This window comes from Armigeres subalbatus, chromosome 1 (assembly GCF_024139115.2).
Source record: "Armigeres subalbatus isolate Guangzhou_Male chromosome 1, GZ_Asu_2, whole genome shotgun sequence".
NCBI classification, from domain to species: domain Eukaryota; kingdom Metazoa; phylum Arthropoda; class Insecta; order Diptera; family Culicidae; genus Armigeres; species Armigeres subalbatus.
In genome coordinates this window covers 54,377,923-54,395,943 of record NC_085139.1, presented here as the reverse complement: position 1 = coordinate 54,395,943, position 18,021 = coordinate 54,377,923, and the positions used below count along the sequence as shown (strand labels likewise).

Sequence of the window (18,021 nt, the reverse complement as noted above, 5' to 3'; positions counted from 1 at the left end):
GCCTAGATAGCCGTGTGGTGTCGGCAGCCGGTTTTCTGGCTAAGAATAACGCTACGGATTGCCTGTTCCAGTGGTAAAAGTCCACCATACAGGTGACCCCTAATTAGTTGATTTTTTTGCTTCTCCGGAATAATCGGCTACTCTTATTCAATCTCAACTTGAGGTTGCGTTTTTCACAGTGTACTCTGTGTTTCGTCTTTGACGTTCTTGATACGAAACCGACTTGGTTTCAACGTTGCTGTTCACATACATGTTGAAATTGTGGAGTGTATTATCGTAATTTGCAATGGCTACATTTAGGATAGCTCATATCAATCTTAGCAGTAGCATTATCATTAGCATTTAGCAGTTCGCACAAATTCGTAGGTGGTACAAGCCAAGACTATTGTATGAGATTAGTATCACTTTCATCCGTTACCACAGATGTTGATTTGGGACTAATCACTAACTCTTAGATGGAAGCAATGCACTCTCCAATAGTCGAGATCTGTCCTGGCCACGTCCTTGCGAATGCTGAGGAAGGGGAAGGATGCTTTGTTGGACACCTACTTAAGAAAGATGCAGAGAACTCTACTACCTCTCATAGGTGCCACGGGAGGTTTTGGGATTATGTGGAAGGCTATAACAGTAGGAATCGTTTTGGTATAACGTGAAACACAGAAAGAACTAAGATAGAAATAGTAGGAAAGGGACGAGCCTGGAAATGAACCTACGACCTCCTGCTTTTAAGGCAGAAGCGATAGCCACTAGACCACCGAACTCGTCGCAGGATAGCTCAAATCAATCTTCAGCATAAAAGAACAGCAACGATTAATCTTTGTAGACTTATGCAAAATGGCAAATACCAAGTGGCTTTGCTCTCGATCAATACCGCGTGCATGTATACTTGTTAACAACGCTATCGTAGCTACACTTATCTCTGAACTAACAATCAGAGATGTATGTACCGTCACAAATGATGCAACTGGAGTAATTCTCGCTGAAACCGGGCCAGTAACCCTCTGCCCACGATCATCTCACAGCATCCAAAGATCTCTCGCTCCACATCAATCGCTACTCTTATCACTTCCCCAAGAGATAAGAGAATTAGCTCACCATCAAAGCCGAGACGAAGGCACCGACCAAGCAAATGTTGGGCTAGTTGTCGGTTAACTGCTAAGCAGGCAGCACGCGTGATTAGCAATAGATTGCAATCAATCAAGTCAAAGTTACAAAGTGCTACGGTGCCTGACCGGCAAAAGAAACGGTGAAGGTGAAACTCGGTGGACAAGTGATTAGTGGCGGGCTGGGGCAAGGTAGTGCACCCCAAAGTAGTGAAATTCACGGCTAATTATTTTATTCACTCTTTAGCCACCAATGCCCAGTACTGAGTTCCATCACTGATATGCCACCGTAATGCAGTGCTAGAGTGAAGACGGATTGCTTGAGATCGGTAAGGGGAAGAGATAAAGCAATTCCGAAATATGTGATGCTCTGTGGTGCAGTGAAGTAATCCGTTGTGTTTCCTACGACAGGCCTATCTTTTCACCGCCAACACCAATCGCCCGGCGGAATGTGGCGCAAAGCGGCAGCTGTGGATGGCCGGCAGATTGCTGGTGCAGTTCATCGGTCTGCCCGGGCAGGCATTACCTTCCATCGTCGCCGGGGGATACACTTTCAACACTGACACACACACAAATTAACACTTTTTCCTAGGTTTAAGCTGAAATAGAACGTAAGTAATTAATAAACACTTCTTTTAATTTGCATGTGAAATTTATGCTTTAATTTTATTAAGAGCGACTCCGAGTACTTTTCGCCATTGGTTCCACTTGTTCGAACCATTTCTTTGTTTCAGGCTGATTGTGGTAAGTGGGTCATGGGGACCAGTGCCATCTTGACCGGCCTTTCTTAACGTTTTGTCCTCCGTCTCATGCGGCCCCCCCCTCAAGGGGGTGGTGACAAATGGCGCCCAGCGTAAAAGTAATTGTATAGTGGATAACCATTTTGACGAAGTTTTCTATTTCGGAGTCATTTGCTTAAAATAAAGCGGGTTTTGAATTTTCATGTGCAATGGTGGTTGGTTTTTGTAAATATTTCTTTTGTAGTTTTAGCATTGAATTTTGTTTTGTTTTGAATTTTAATTAATTATCTTTTATCACTATATGAATTGAAGTTGCATTGTTGAAGTTGATTGAATTGAAGTTGCATCTTGCATTCAATTGAACTTCTGGCAAGAATTTGTAAAAATGTAAATAAAACGATAATTTAAGAAAAATGATGCTCTTGCATTCCGGTGAATTTTGGCAAGACAATGTAAATATGTAAATAGATTTTGGTTTCGTTAATATTAGAATAATAAACTGCTTGAAATTACTTGAATTTATCTGAATTTATAGGAATAAGTGCATGACTTGAATTTTCTCACAATTTTAGCTCATAATTGAAAATAGTAATTTAGGGTAGTGAATTGATTGGCCGATCTCAAAAGCAATCGTGTGTTAGAAAAGAAGAAAATTGATTTGAAGTGAAAGGACACTAATGGCGTATAGCAAAGTAAAAGAAGATATCGCGAACGAGTTGATTGATTTAGATGGTGAAAAAGAACCGGTGATGAATATTAGGAAGATGGATCAGCATCAAATACGGAGGCTGACAATCTCTCCCACATTCAGGGACAGATTGAACGATGTGTACAAGAAGAAGGCGGAACAAACTACGGATTCGGTGGTAGAAAATGATCGTGATAAGCGCGCGCGTTTGACAAAAATGGAAAATGAAAGGCTGGTGATTCCACCGCCACCGGTAATGCCGCGTGAATATCCTTTGCACGGTGAGAGCTCGAACAATAATCGCGAACAGAATAGACCGGTCGAAAAATACACGGGTGCGATAAATAAAATTCCGTCGAATAGAACGCCGGAGTTTCAGCAGCAAAACGGTGCTGCTGACTTAGATTTGAATTTTAATCCTGAAGTAGTGTTGGTAGGAGAGAAGAAAGATACGGATGAATTTCTTGCTCCGGGTTTTAATATTCAGTCGCATTATTCAAATCCTGCATTAGCAAACAATCCATTATTTTTTAACCTTAACAGTGGCCATGGGCACAGCAGAAAATCGTTACCGGTTTCACAATGGCCGATCAAATATGCCGGCAATGATAATGGAATTGGCTTGAATCTTTTTCTTCGGCGAGTTGAATTCTTTGCTCACTCGGAGAAGATATCAAAGGAGAATTATTTGAATCTGCCCATTTTCTATTAGTTGGGCCTGCGCAAGACTGGTTCGTTGCAAAGTGGCCGATTTTACGCAACAAAAACTGGGACTATTTTATCCAAGCTTTGAGACACCAATTTTTGCCGAGTAACATCGATCATTACGTGAAGGTGCGTTCATTTTCGATGTTCCAGGGGAAAAGCGAACTTTTTTCAAATTTTTTGGTGCGCATGGAGCAGTTCTTCTTGTGTCGAACAACTCCAATGTCTGAAGAAGACAAATTTGATGTAATGTGGCACACAATGAGGCCCATCTACCGAGACCGCCTGGCCTTAGTAGACGTTAAAGATTTGCACACGTTAGAAAGATTGTGCTCCAGGATTGATAATAACAATGAAGCAATCATGAATAGATTTGTTCTTTCCTTTGAAAATCAAAAAATCAATGAAGTTAATAACTTCATTGACAATTCAAGATCCAATTCCAATTCCAGAACCACACCCAACTACAATAATCAAGCTAGTCAGCATCGAATTCAACAACCTAATCAAAGCAATAGTAGGAATAATCAAAACAGGTCAAACCAGAATCAAAACCCAAGAAGCAGTAGAACAAACAGTGACACAAATTACATCCCCAATCAAATTATTCAGCAGGAATACCACCCTGAGCAAGGATGGAGGGAATTGTCTTTAGAAGACATCTTGAGACATTACAAAGTTCCAGATCGCAGAATTTGTTTCAATTGTCGAAAATTTGGACATCATTTTACCAAGTGTTTTTCGAGGCGCAATGTATTTTGCTGCATATGTGGACTTCCGGAGTTTCATTACGAGGAATGTCCATTCTGTGAGGCAAAAAACCAAAGAAGGGAAAATTAAAGGAGGTGGTTTTCCCAACCTCTGAAACTCCTCCAAGCCATAGTTTTACACAAGCTGTAAACACATTCCAAGAAGTGATTTCCGATTTACAAAGAAATACAGATTGTACCTACGAGAAACAGATAAATGATGCTGGAACAGAATATACTGGTTACTTTCAGAAAATTGAAACTATTTTTGTAAATTTAGAGGGTGATGCGAGATATTTTTTGAGATTTTATGTTTTGGGACTACAGTTACAGGGGTTATTGGATAGTGGAAGTAATGTGTCATTAGTTGGAGAACACTTTGGAAATTTAACCAGCTTTTTACAAATTCAAGATCTGGACAGGGACATTGGAATTTCAACTGCTAGTGGTGAACCTATGCAAATCAAAGGATTCGTGGATGTGCCTTTTACAGTTCAACAAACAACCAGGATATTACCTTGTTTGCTAGTTCCTGAACTAGGTTCGAGATGTATTTTAGGGATGGATTTCTTCAAGCTATTTAAAATTAAACTGACTTGTGATGAAGTCATGGTAGTTCAGGACTTATCAATGTATAGAGTTGAACAATAAAATCCTGTTAGATTGTCATATTCTCAAAACCGAAAAGACTGAATTACTTGGATCTGTGAAAAAGACCTTCAAAGTATCAGAACCTGGTACTTAAGTGTCTTGCAATGTTATGGAACACAAAATTGAACTTACAGATAACAATGCCATTCATTTAAATCCCCATCCGTGGTCACCGACTATTCAAAGAAAAGTCAATGAGGAGATCAACCGGTTGCTGCACCTGGACATAATAGAACCTTCAAACTCTAATTGGGCTCTACAGGTGGTCCCAGTTACCAAGGAGAATGGAGATATGAGGCTTTGTTTGGATGCTCGTAAGTTGAATGCTAAGACGATTAGAGATGCATACCCTTTAGCAAGTTCGATGAGAATCTTGAACAATTTAGGCAAAACAGATACTTCTCGGTTTTGGACTTGAAAGAATCATTCTTACAGGTCAAGCTTGCTGAAGATTCAAAAAAATACACCAGCTTCAAAGTAATTGGCAGAGGTCTCTTCCAATACAAAAGGTTACCCTTTGGGCTAATCAATAGCAGCGCCACTATGTCTCGAATTTTAGATAGGGTCTTGAAAGAAGGGCTGTATGAGCCGTTTATATTTTCCTATCTGGACGATATAATAATCGCCACAAGAACATTTGAAGATCATATAAAATATCTTAAAATCGTTGCTGATTGCTTAAGGGAAGCCAACCTCTCGGTAAACTTAGCTAAATGTAAATTTTGCCTGAAGAAAATTAAATATCTAGGTTTCATTCTTTCAGAGGACGGCTATCAGCCGAACCCTGAGAGAGTCGCTGCGATCTCCAAGTTTGCTCGACCGCAAACTCCAAAGGAGATTCGCAGATTCTTAGGGATGGCGGGATACTACCGCAACTTCATTCCGAACTTTAGCGGCATATCGTCCCCTATCTCCGACTTGCTGAAAGGTAAGCCGAAGAAGATTAGGTGGAATGATAAAGCTGAACAGGCGTTTATTAAATTAAAAGAATTTTTGATCTCCGAACCGGTCCTAACAAACCCGGACTGGACGAAGGAGTTTACCATCCAAACCGTGGCGTGGCGATAGCCGGAATATTGACGCAGGAATTGGATGGTAAAGAACACATCATTGCCTATTTCTCGAGGAAGCTAAGTTCCTGTGAAAAGAAATATGGTCCCACCGACAAAGAAGGTTTAGCTGCCCTGGAAGCAATAGAGCATTTCAGATGTTATGTGGAAGGGTCGCACTTCACATTAATCACAGATTGCTCGGCAGTGACTTTCATCTGTAATTCCAAGTGGCGACCCAGTTCACGGTTGTCGCGGTGGTCAGTTAAATTACAAGAATTTGACATGACTATCAAACATAGGAGAGGACGAGACAATGTAGTGTGCGACGCTCTCAGTCGCGCAGTTTGCGCTATTTTTGATAACTCGACCTCAAGATGGTACAATGAGTTGAAACAAAAGGTCAGTGAAACTCCAGATAACTACCAGAACTTTAAGATAGAAAACGGGAATTTATACAAATTTGTTACTTCCAGGTCGACACACGACATAGGTCGGCTGGAATGGAAAGTGGTAGTACCACCCGATAAGCTAACGCAATTGGTTGAGGAAGAGCATGCGAAAATCATGCATCTGGGTACAGAAAAGACATTAGAAAGAATTAAACTAAAATATTACTGGCCCAAGATGAAATCCGACGTGAAGCGTATTTTGTCTAAGTGTAGCATTTGCAAACAATCGAAACATTCGACAATTGCAACTGTTCCTCCAATGGGAGAACAGAAGGATGCAACACGGCCGTTTCAGATGATCGCAATGGATTATATAAGTGGTTTTGTCCGTAGTAAGTCTGGAAACACTGATTTGTTAGTTTGTTTAGATGTTTTTTCAAAGTATGTTCGTCTTTTTCCTGTTAAAAAAATTAGTGTTGATAGTTTGTCCCAGCTAGTTAAATGTGAGTGGTTTCTCAAATATGGGGCACCACAAGTGTTAGTTTCCGATAATGCTGTTACGTTTTTAGCCAATAAGTTCCAAGAATTATTGTCAAAATTTCATGTTCACCATTTTAAGAACAGCAGACGGCATTGCCAAAATAATCCTGTAGAGCGGGTGAACAGGGTCATTCTAGCTTGTATACGCACGTATTGCCAGAGTGATCATAGGATCTGGGACTCCCAGATCCCCGAAATAGAATTTGCCATAAATAACACGAAGCATTCGTCGACAGGATTCACACCGTATTATCTGGTGCATGGATATGAATCTACAGTTGATGGAAGGGATCATCTTCAGGATAGATGCACTTTTGATCCATCAGCTGATCAGTTCGTTCAGCGCAGAAATGCAGTGTTGGGCCCAGTTTACGAAGAAGTAGTTAGAAATAACAAAAAGCAGTTTGAAAAGTACAAGAAAAATTATGATAGCAGACATAAAGGCTTACCACCAACTTTCAACATTGGTCAGAAAGTATACAAGAAAAATTTTAAGATTTCTAGTGCAGCTGACCACTATGCAGCTAAACTTGGACCGGTCTATGTACCATGTAAAATTATAGCTAGAAGAGGAGCAACATCTTATGAGTTAGAGGATGAGGATGGAAGAAATTTGGGTTTGTTTGCTGCGCAAGATTTAATTCCGGAATAGTTTGAGTGCGAATTAGCTTATTAGATGAATGCGAATTAGATGGATAGTTTAATATTAGGTTCGGGAATTTGAGAACGTATGAAACGGGATGTACTGAATGAAGTTGCGTTAGTTTAGATTGTCGAGAATTAAGAGTAGGATGTTTGAGGAAATGGTGATCACCGAGTGTTTGCGTAGGATTAAAACAGCGTGCGATAGTATGAATAATTAGAATGCATCGAATGTTCGCGTTGAATGTTGAGCTAATGTTGCGTAGATTATAGTCAGTATGTGCAGAAGAAAATTGTGTGAAAATTTAGGTTGAATGCGTTATTAAGTTATGTGTCCAGTAATCCATCCAAAGTCAATAATTATAGATGCTCTTTAGCTTAACACCAGAAATCCTAATGTTGCCGTGTGACTTCTAAAGCGTAAGCCTCATACAGAAACAAATGTTTATAGTATACTCTGGCACATCGTGTGACTACGAATGATCGGTGATCTGTTCCTGGTCGATGTCTGCCGATTATAACGACTCAATGCGTAATAGGTACCTGCGAAAAAAGTAAACAAATTGGCTCTATGCCCCACCAATATGAGAGCTCAAAATCTAGCCCTGACAAGAATGTACTACGAATAGAACAACAGATTACACTTGACGACACCCTACACTACATTACAAGGTCGACAATTGTCGAAGTATGAGTGGATTGCGCATGGTAAGAAAGATACTGCTATTGCGGGATATTTCATCCCTACATTGCAGTCTGGTATGGGGGTATTGTAACCTGCACACTTCCAACGGCCTCGCGAGGGCATCAATGTAGCCCCTATGTACCCTTAACTAATTGAAGCAGAAATCAATCTTACCATGTTAAATACACTACACGTACAACACACAACAACAGAACACGAATAAAGTCCAAATATAGATGAGAACAACGTTGAGAGAGTCCACATCCAACCGAGAAAGGGACTATGGAAAGATTACGAGCTGAAATGCTGCCCTACATACGAACCAATTGGTGCAACCTACCATGAGATACCATAAATCGACATCAGTAACCCTCTGCCCACGATCATCTCACAGCATCCAAAGATCTCTCGCTCCACATCAATCGCTGCTCTTATCACTTCCCCAAGAGATAAGAGAATTAGCTCACCATCAAAGCCGAGACGAAGGCACCGACCAAGCAAATGTTGGGCTAGTTGTCGGTTAACTGCTAAGCAGGCAGCACGCGTGATTAGCAATAGATTGCAATCAATCAAGTCAAAGTTACAAAAGTGCTACGGTGCCTGACCGGCAAAAGAAACGGTGAAGGTGAAACTCGGTGGACAAGTGATTAGTGGCGGGCTGGGGCAAGGTAGTGCACCCCAAAGTAGTGAAATTCACGGCTAATTATTTTATTCACTCTTTAGCCACCAATGCCCAGTACTGAGTTCCATCACTGATATGCCACCGTAATGCAGTGCTAGAGTGAAGACGGATTGCTTGAGATCGGTAAGGGGAAGAGATAAAGCAATTCCGAAATATGTGATGCTCTGTGGTGCAGTGAAGTAATCCGTTGTGTTTCCTACGACAGGCCTATCTTTTCACCGCCAACACCAATCGCCCGGCGGAATGTGGCGCAAAGCGGCAGCTGTGGATGGCCGGCAGATTGCTGGTGCAGTTCATCGGTCTGCCCGGGCAGGCATTACCTTCCATCGTCGCCGGGGGATACACTTTCAACACTGACACACACACAAATTAACACTTTTTCCTAGGTTTAAGCTGAAATAGAACGTAAGTAATTAATAAACACTTCTTTTAATTTGCATGTGAAATTTATGCTTTAATTTTATTAAGAGCGACTCCGAGTACTTTTCGCCATTGGTTCCACTTGTTCGAACCATTTCTTTGTTTCAGGCTGATTGTGGTAAGTGGGTCATGGGGACCAGTGCCATCTTGACCGGCCTTTCTTAACGTTTTGTCCTCCGTCTCATGCGGCCCCCCCCTCAAGGGGGTGGTGACAAGCTTTCGGCGATTTTATTAAGGATCCGAGTTAAATTCTTCAGAAAGATGAACCCCTCGTTAGGTATACACGAAATCATTTTAATGGACCCCTCGATTTTTGTCAATTCTTGATCAACCAAAACTATCATAACTCCTACATTTCTCAACCGATCGTAGAGATCAGCATATCGTTGGAAAGAGGAAGAGTGTATCCTCAATTTGCAATAGTAAAAATAGAAGCAGACATATTGAATTTGGCCGCCATCTTGGATTTTTTTTTGAAGACTATTTTTACGTTAGGTTTGCAACCACCGATTTTGAATATTAATACATTGATGGAAAGCTTAGCTTAGATTGTGCATTGTGCCTAAAAATCTCAGGTGTATGTTTTTTCTATAAAAAGTTATGTACGATACACCAAATTATTTTTTGAAGGGCTATCTGACTAACGAACATTATTTTTATGGTTAATATGGTACTACGACGTCAGTTCCTTGATTTCTTACACTATTCTAAGCCAAATATGTTTCAAAAATGAAAAGCATATCTACAGTATTTTATTTGAAGGGCTCAAAAGTTTTGAGCATAACGGAGCCGTTTTCAAGTTATTATATTAAATAATTCAAGAATTGATAGAAAAAACGTACATCTGAGATTTTTGGACACAATGCACAATATAAGCTAAGCTTTCCATCGATGTATTAATATTCAAAATCGGTGGTTGCGAACCTGGCGGAAAAATAGTTTTCAAAAAGAAATCCAAGATGGCGGCCAAATTCAATATGGCTGCTTCTATTTTTACTATTGCAAATTGAGGATACACTCTTCCTCTTTCCAACGATATGCTGATCTCTACGATCGGTTGTGAAATGCTGGAGTTATGATAGTTTTGGTGAGTCAAAAATTGACTAAAATCGAGGGGTCCATTAAAATGATTTCGTGTATAACTAACGAGGGGTTCATCTTTCCGAAGAATTTAACTCGGATCCTTAATATACTTGCCGAAAGCTTTCGAAAGAATATCAATTTAGGCATTTTTAAGAACCTCGTGTATAAGTCTCCTTAATAAAGACACAAAAAAAAAAAACCTCGGCCTGGTTTCAGCGAGAATTACTCACTGGCGGATCTCTAGTCAGGAAATACGTCTATTGTTTGGTTTATTAACCACATAATTAACCATCCCCTGCGGGTGCTTTCAAACATGCTGCCATTTATTGCATGGCAAAAAGGCCTTCCGCTAATTGTCGGCACTGATGCTAATGCTCATCACATCATCTGGGGTAGCTCGGATATCAATCTAAGAGGCTCCAATTGACCTTATATGCTTAAGTAGTACCGAGCTTGGTTTACTTAACATAGGCAATCGCCTAACCTTTATGGTATCTAACAGAGCAGAAGTATTAGACATAACTCTCTGCTCCAATAGAATCAGTCACGAGTTGACGAATTGGCATATGTGTCAGATGAGGAATCCATATCTGACCATCGCTACATCTATTTTGATCAGTTGAATGTTTCTTCGCACACCTTGCGTTTTAGAAATCTCCGTTCAACCAACTGGGATCTCTATACAGAGTTGCTCTCAACAAAATGTCATGGTTATTTACCATCCATTGAAACTCCTACCGACTTGGATGATGCCGTTGATACTACAACGTTACATATCGTGGAAGCTTTTGAAAAAGCCTGTCCCTTGCGTTCTGTGAAAACCTCAAGAGGAACCCCGTGGTGGAATTCCGATTTGGCTAAGCTCAGGAAGCAGTGTAGAAGGAGTTGGAACAGACGCCATTCAGCAAGGACGGATTCTTTCAAGTTGGCACGCAAAGCTTACAAGAAAGCTCTACGATCTGCTGAACGATCCGGCTGGAAAAACCCTTGTGCAAATGTTTCCAATTTGAGTGAAGTCAGTTGATTGAATAAAATTCTTGCGAGATCCAAGGATTTCCAAGTTGGAGAAATTCGCAAGCCAAATGGCGACTACACTTCTTCTGACGAAGAAGCGTTAGAGCACTTATTTGATATACACTTCCCTGGATGTGTAGATATAGCATCTTCGGATGTTCCTGATGTCTTTTCATGTAGTTATGGGTCTTGGGTTCAGGCTCGTAGAATCATAACTACTGAATCGCTTTAATGGGCCCTTAACAGTTTTGCTCCTTACAAATCTCCAGGGGAAGATGGGATCTATCCCGTTCTTCTTCAGAAGGGTTTTGAGCATATCAAACATGTTTTGAAAAAAACTTTTAGTATGCAGTTTTCCTACTGGGTATATTCCCATATCCTGGCGGGATGTCACTGTAAAGTTTATTCCAAAAGGAGGACGTGGTTCGTATGAAGAAGCAAAGAGTTTTAGACCCATAAGTCGGGCCTCATTTCTTCTGAAATGCTTAGAACGTATTATCGATCATCACATTCGTGATGACTGTTTAAAAACATGTCTCTTCATGTTAATCAACATGTTTACCAATACCAAGTATGTGGGACTATTTCTTGATTCCAAGCTCTCCTGGACACCTAACGTTGAGTTCAGAGTCAAAAAGGCGTGTATGGCTTTCGGCCAATGTCGACGAACTTTTGGTAAAACTTGGGGTCTTAAACCCGAATATATCAAATGGATTTACACAACAGTTGCACCACCAATTTTGGCTTATGGATGTCTTGTGTGGTGGCAAATGGGTGAAGTGAGGACAATTATTCAGTATAAATTAGGCCATCTTCAAAGGATCTGCCTAATGGCAATGACTGGTGCGTTCTCTTCGACTCACACGGTTGCTCTCGAGGTTCTCTTCAACGTGGTCCTACTACACATACATCTCAAACAAGAAGCACTTTCTTGTACTTACCGATTATGGGTTCTCGGTTTCATAATCCTGTAAACTGCAGTTCTACACACACTTCGTTGTTATAACTCATGGTTGTTGGGACAGAACTGTCCTTGCTCCAAGTGATCTCACACTCGCTAGTAGTTTTCCTTATAGGGCATTTTCAACACAATTCTCCTCGCGGGATGAGCTATTTGGAGATTTGACATCTGGCTATTTGGAGAGAAGTATGTCGGACAGCATTGTTTGTTATACTGGCGGCTCCCTCTTCGAAGGTAGAGCGTGGGTGCAGGTGTCTACTCGCGTGAGCTAAGATTGGAACAGTCCCACTCACTGGGTAGACACTGCACTGTCTTTCAAACGGAAATATTTGCCATTATGTGTGGATTGCAATCCGCACTGCAGAAACACATAATGGGTAAAGTAATATATTTCTGTTCAGAAAGCCAAGCAGCTATCAAAGCCCTCGTATCGGCCAACTTAAGGTCGAAGTTAGTCGCATGTCGAACTCAAATTGAGGAACTGAATTCAGTTAATACGTTGCACCTTATATGGGTACCTGGCCATTCTTCCATAGCTGGAAACGGATTGGCTGATGAGATAGCTCGCATTGGAGCATCACAAGACTTTTTTGGTCCTGAGCCAGCTATTCCAATATTTAAGTGATGGGTGAAGCGTTTGATTAGCTCTTGGGCTTCCACTCAGCACAAACGATATTGGAGTAGCTTGGATTCATGTCGACAAACAAAATTGTATATCCAAGAGCCATCTCCGGTAGTAGCAAACTATTTAGCTAATCTGTCTAAACAGAATTACAGTGTCTTAGTCATGGCCTTGACAGCTCACTGCCGACTCAACTATCACATGGCAAATATTCAACCTGTTGAATCTTTTGTCTGTGATGGTGGTGAATCCGATTATGGAACTTCTTATCATCTGATATGTAACTGCCCAGTTTATACGCAGCTGCGTTTCCAAATATTTGGTAAGCACTTGAACCGTTTGTTTGAGAAACTGCATATGTAACATTTTTGGCCAAAATGAGATATTCTGAATCTTCGTCCAAAAATACATATTCTGGCAAACAATACGAAAAAAATTTTTGTTTAGGAATGTATGAAATTTTTTTCGTTTGTTTAAGAAACTACATATGTCCACGTACTTTGAAGAGCAATTTTGGAGTACTGCTTAGATTTTTTGCACTGAAAATCCCCCAGGGTGTTGAGTTTTGCCAAAACTATTGATCTGTATCGAAGAAATCGAAAGATTCGGTGCAAATTTGTTCAAAAAACAGTTTTTTGTTGTTTTCTCGAAAAAGTGTAAAATGGACTTATGCAGTTTCTCAAACAAATGATTCACTTGCTAAGTGAAATTGACTGTGAAACCTGAACCTTCAAAGTATTCTGTTGTTCATAGCCCGTTGTGGTAAGGAGCTTTAAGCTTTTGTACGTGTTGTATACGTTGTATGCCCTCTTCAAGGGTCCCTTTCCCAAACTTCCCATTTTCTCCCATTCATATTCCTTTCCTTTTTGTTCGCTTCCTTTTCCGTCAGGTGCTGATTGGGTGTGATTGGGCAAATCAAGCCACCAAAAGATTTTCAATTTGCAAAAAAAAACTATTCGCTATCGCGGTGGAGGTTGGTACTCGGATTCTGATGGCTTTTCCGCAAACCTGACCTTTACGTGGTCTTGCTGTGTAGGAGTTATCATCCCTATTCTTCTGGATTATTTTTAGCCAATTTAGTATCAATTTCTTCATTTCAGGAACATGTGCTGTGCAGATACGAAGCCAAGTTACAAAGGTTTTTCCAGCCAGATCGCTCAGCAGATCGTAGAGCCTTCTTGTAGGCTTTTCGAGGAAACTTCAGAGACTCCGTCCCTGCTGAATGGCGTCTGTTCAAAATTCTTCCTGAGCTTAATAAAATCGGAATTCCACCATAGGTTTCCTCTCGAGGTTTTCACAGAATGCAAACGATTCCATTCATTGTCCGTAACAAGAAGTATGAATATTTATCGGAAAAAGTCAGTAGATTCTTCAGATGCGGAATTTTGGTAAATCTATGTTGAAGTAACACCTGTGACATTGTTGAGAGGAATTGCACTCCAAACTATGGGGACGTTTCTCATGACGCGGGTTAAGGAATATTCCATCGTATTTTTTCTTCTGAAATTGCATACGTACTGCTTGCATCTATCCCTCCTCCTGGCATAAGTAGCGAAGCTTGTAGTGCGATGATTTCAGTTTACGTCGAGTTACATGTGATGGTATATATGTACATACGTGTGGAGAGCAGCACACCAAATGCCGGTACATCGTCCGTAGCAGATCCCTTTTGCGAACCAGCTGTGCCATAGTAGCCAACCACAAAGTTTCATTCGAGTTGCCCACCACCGCTTGCGGGAGCCTGCGATGAAGGAAGGTGTGCTCCTGTAGGGATTTGGCTTTGCATCCGTTTCGGTTTAGTGTACCGGCACTCCGAAACACGAGCTGTAACTATAAATATGAGTGTCACTACCGCTGATGCTGTACGCCTATGTTCTTATGCCATAAAACGGCACTTGAGCTTGTACCTTTTTTCGGGTGGAAAATAGCGGCATTGTCAAGCGACAAAACTATTTGGCCAGATGCACGGCAACGCTGTTATGTATTATATGTAGGTAGGTTGGACCCGCAATTGTGATGCGAATTTTAATCACTTCAATTTGTCCCGTGCAGATCAATGCCAGGTCGTAACAACAATAAATCCAGATATTTTACGGTAGATTTGGTAAAGTGGTTTTACTGTTTTTTTTTCACTCTGGTACTTTTGTTTGTGTGAGCTATTATACTTTTTTTTCTGAAATATGGAACACTTATTTGAATACAGGTCTTCCGTATCTGAGCGTAAGACTTGCGACTACATAATATTGCTCACGTTCAATCATAGCACGTGTCAGAATGTTGTTAACGACCTAATCAATGACAACCTGCTTTTTCATGACGTTTTTTGATAAATTAGACAATCAGGCTGTCATAAAATTGAATCAAAATAAAATAATGCATTCAAATATGGAATGTGATAGGAAGGTTGTTGGAATGCGCAAAAATATGAAAAGTATGTGAATTCAGTTTCATGCAGCCAGCAACAAGTCCTCGGTGGTGGTATAGCATAGCAATCAATTTGTTTAGTTTTTTTATTTTATAATTGACGCCTTTCATTAGAACCATTGCTTTCTCACCATCTAAGCATGGAACAACACTGCTTTAACAAGCGAGCTAAAAATTAGCATCAGCAATGCATTTTTTTTTGTTCCTCGGAAAAAAATGAATACCTTGGTTAGGCTCTGCTTCTATATGCACATATATAATGGTGTGTTTGTTTATTAGCAGGCAAGTCCGTGGAAAACAAATCACCACCGGAAATTTACGTTGCATGACGAGGAAGTCATTCATTAGTGAACGGACGCGACAAACACATCGAGTTGAATTAGGCGCGAATAGTTGCATATGGGGGGCCAATGAAAGTGGGCGTAGCGATATAATCGTTACTGGTTATCCTGTTCCGCTGTGTACATTAGCATATCCCATTACTTATAATCGGATCTCGCTTGTTATGCAGTGCAGGCTCTGTAAATGTGTGTATGTAGGTGCTTGATGCATTGCGGTGCATTGTTGTTGCCGTTGGGTATAGGCATTACAAGGAGATTTATGGATGTATGCATCCTATAGATGTACACGAGCTGATAAAGTAGAGCACTTTTATCGTAGACGTAAAGCTTTACTGTGAGTTTAGGTCCTAATTCACACATTTTGATGAACTGTCTCTTCTTCTCGTACACTACGTGTACATAAAGGCTATATGAGCATTTAGACGTAGAGACCGTCACAAAAATATGATAGACTTTGAACGTTATTATCTTAGCCGTTCCTCGATGTATTTCCAAATATTTTGAGCTATTCGATCGAGGATGAGTCAACCATTGTATTGTTCTAAAACTACAGATTTTCAACTATTTATTATTGAAAATTAACAAACAGTTTAGAAATGGTAAAACAACCAATCCCGTGCATGTATCGCATGCACAGACATCAAAAGCAACTTGCGGGTTTGGGTCTAATTTTCAGTTCGAAAAAGATTTCACACAGAGCGAACGCAGCGAAGCAGAAACAGCAGCACGATGGCACTGGTAGCACATGATAGCATTGAAGAAAATTAATCTCGGATCACCTTCCTTTGTATAAAATGGTGAACTGGAAAAAATCGATTTCATTTTCAATTACTAGGGGAAGAGGTTTGGTTGTGGGCACCGTTCGGTTATGGGAACCCCCACGTATCTTTTGACAGATAACAGATGCTGTCATACTGACAACCGTCATTTGTTTACTATGGGAACATGTTTTTTTGTGCTCAATATCGATTAAAAAATACATCTCTACTTTAAACTAAAAACAAATTTTTTTTCTACAAGATACACAACACGAAAGCTTATTTTTACTTTTTTCAAAGTGTCATAAATTAAAGCGATTTAATAGAAAAAGTGAGTTCCGATGCGTATTTATACAATACACCCGATTCTTTTTTTACACGGGGGATGCGTTCCGTGTAAAAAAAAGTTTTCAGTTCAAAATCTGAAAATCCTTTTAAAAATGTTTTATGATTTCTCGACGAATCATGCAAAATGGAGCAACTTTGCAAAAATTTTGTATGGGATTTTTTTTTACACGGCCGTGTAAAAAAAAATCCTTGTAAAAACAGAATCGGGTGTAAATTTATCTACTTCGAGGTTCAATGACGATTGTAATCAAACTTTTAGCGCGAATTTTATCTTCTTCACATTCCAAAAAGGCTGCGAAATTCGGTTGTGGACAATCTTATTGGTTCAGTCTGCATAAGTTCATTAAAAGTTAATTGCCTATGTTGAGCTTGAGCTTGATTGACTGCTCGTAGTTGCTACTCCAATATGACCAGATCAGCTGTTCTTGCACAGGGAACCAACAGATGTTTGCTTGGGACTAGCACACATCTTCAATGTACAAGTACTGGTGATCTCATTTGTTAGGTCATACTGGTGCCTGCCACGTCAGAATGCAAGTCAATGTAGGGAAGGGGGAGGAAATGATGATGCAATCACTCGCCCACTGCAAACCGAATTGGATGTAGGAAACGAGCTCTATATAGTTCATTTCCAATTCTAGCAGATTACTGTTAGAATACTCAAGTTGAAGGTATAGGAATAGTAATGGAAACGGTATGGAATCCATTTCCAGTTCTAGCGATTGCTAGAACATGAGAAATATAGAGAAAGATACAAAGTAGGATAATGGAACGGACCTGGGATTGAACCCACGACCTCCTGCGTATAAGGCAGAAGCAGTAGCCATATGACTACCAAGCCCGCTGAAAAGTTAATTGCCCATGTTCCGAGTATTAAGTCACCCGGAGTGGAAATTAATTATTACATCTGTAACTCGATGTATGCATATGCACAACATGTGATAGATTTAGTTCGGAAAAGGTATTGGAGCGTAACCACTCCCTTCGGTGGGGTTTGATCCCACGAAACTAGTACGCTAGACAGGTGCTTTCCCAACTAAGCTACGAAGGACCTCCGTCGTCCTCCGCAGCTTAGCGGGTACTGATGAAACCAAATTCCCAACACCAGGCACGTAGCCGAACTCTCGCAATCCATTTTCAGAATTAACTCTATTATATGTATTTTTGTACAATGCCAACCAAGTAGGATCAGTATTTAGTATTGTCTGGCTCCTACATACTTGCTTCATTAGCAACTGCGCTCCATGAAGTAGGGTTGTGTGAATATTGTATAAGATCAAGTTATAGCCAAAGTTATAAGCCAAAGACAAAAGCGTGCCCACAATCGATCCTCCTCCCCTAACAGAAATAAAACCAAAGAATCTTTCCTGAAAAACTCACTTTCTGCCGAAGACAGCCAAATCGATGAAGATGCTATTTTAGAG

The 18,021-nt window shown here is 40.4% G+C and overlaps 1 protein-coding gene across 3 annotated transcripts in view; it reads left to right on the top strand.

Moving 5' to 3' along the window:
- The window catches only part of LOC134225693 (uncharacterized), a 116,184-nt gene that overhangs the window by 37,527 nt on the left and 60,636 nt on the right, over positions 1–18,021 (top strand). The window contains exons 1-3 of one of the 3 annotated variants that reach the window (XM_062706000.1): positions 8,546–8,612; positions 8,668–8,749; positions 8,832–9,031. The exons of 1 other annotated variant lie outside the window; for it this stretch is intronic. The gene's annotated coding sequence lies outside the window, so the exon portion shown is untranslated. Of the gene's footprint in view, positions 1–8,535; positions 8,750–8,831; positions 9,032–18,021 lie in introns of those variants that run through there. One more of the 3 variants, XM_062705993.1, reaches the window with a different exon arrangement.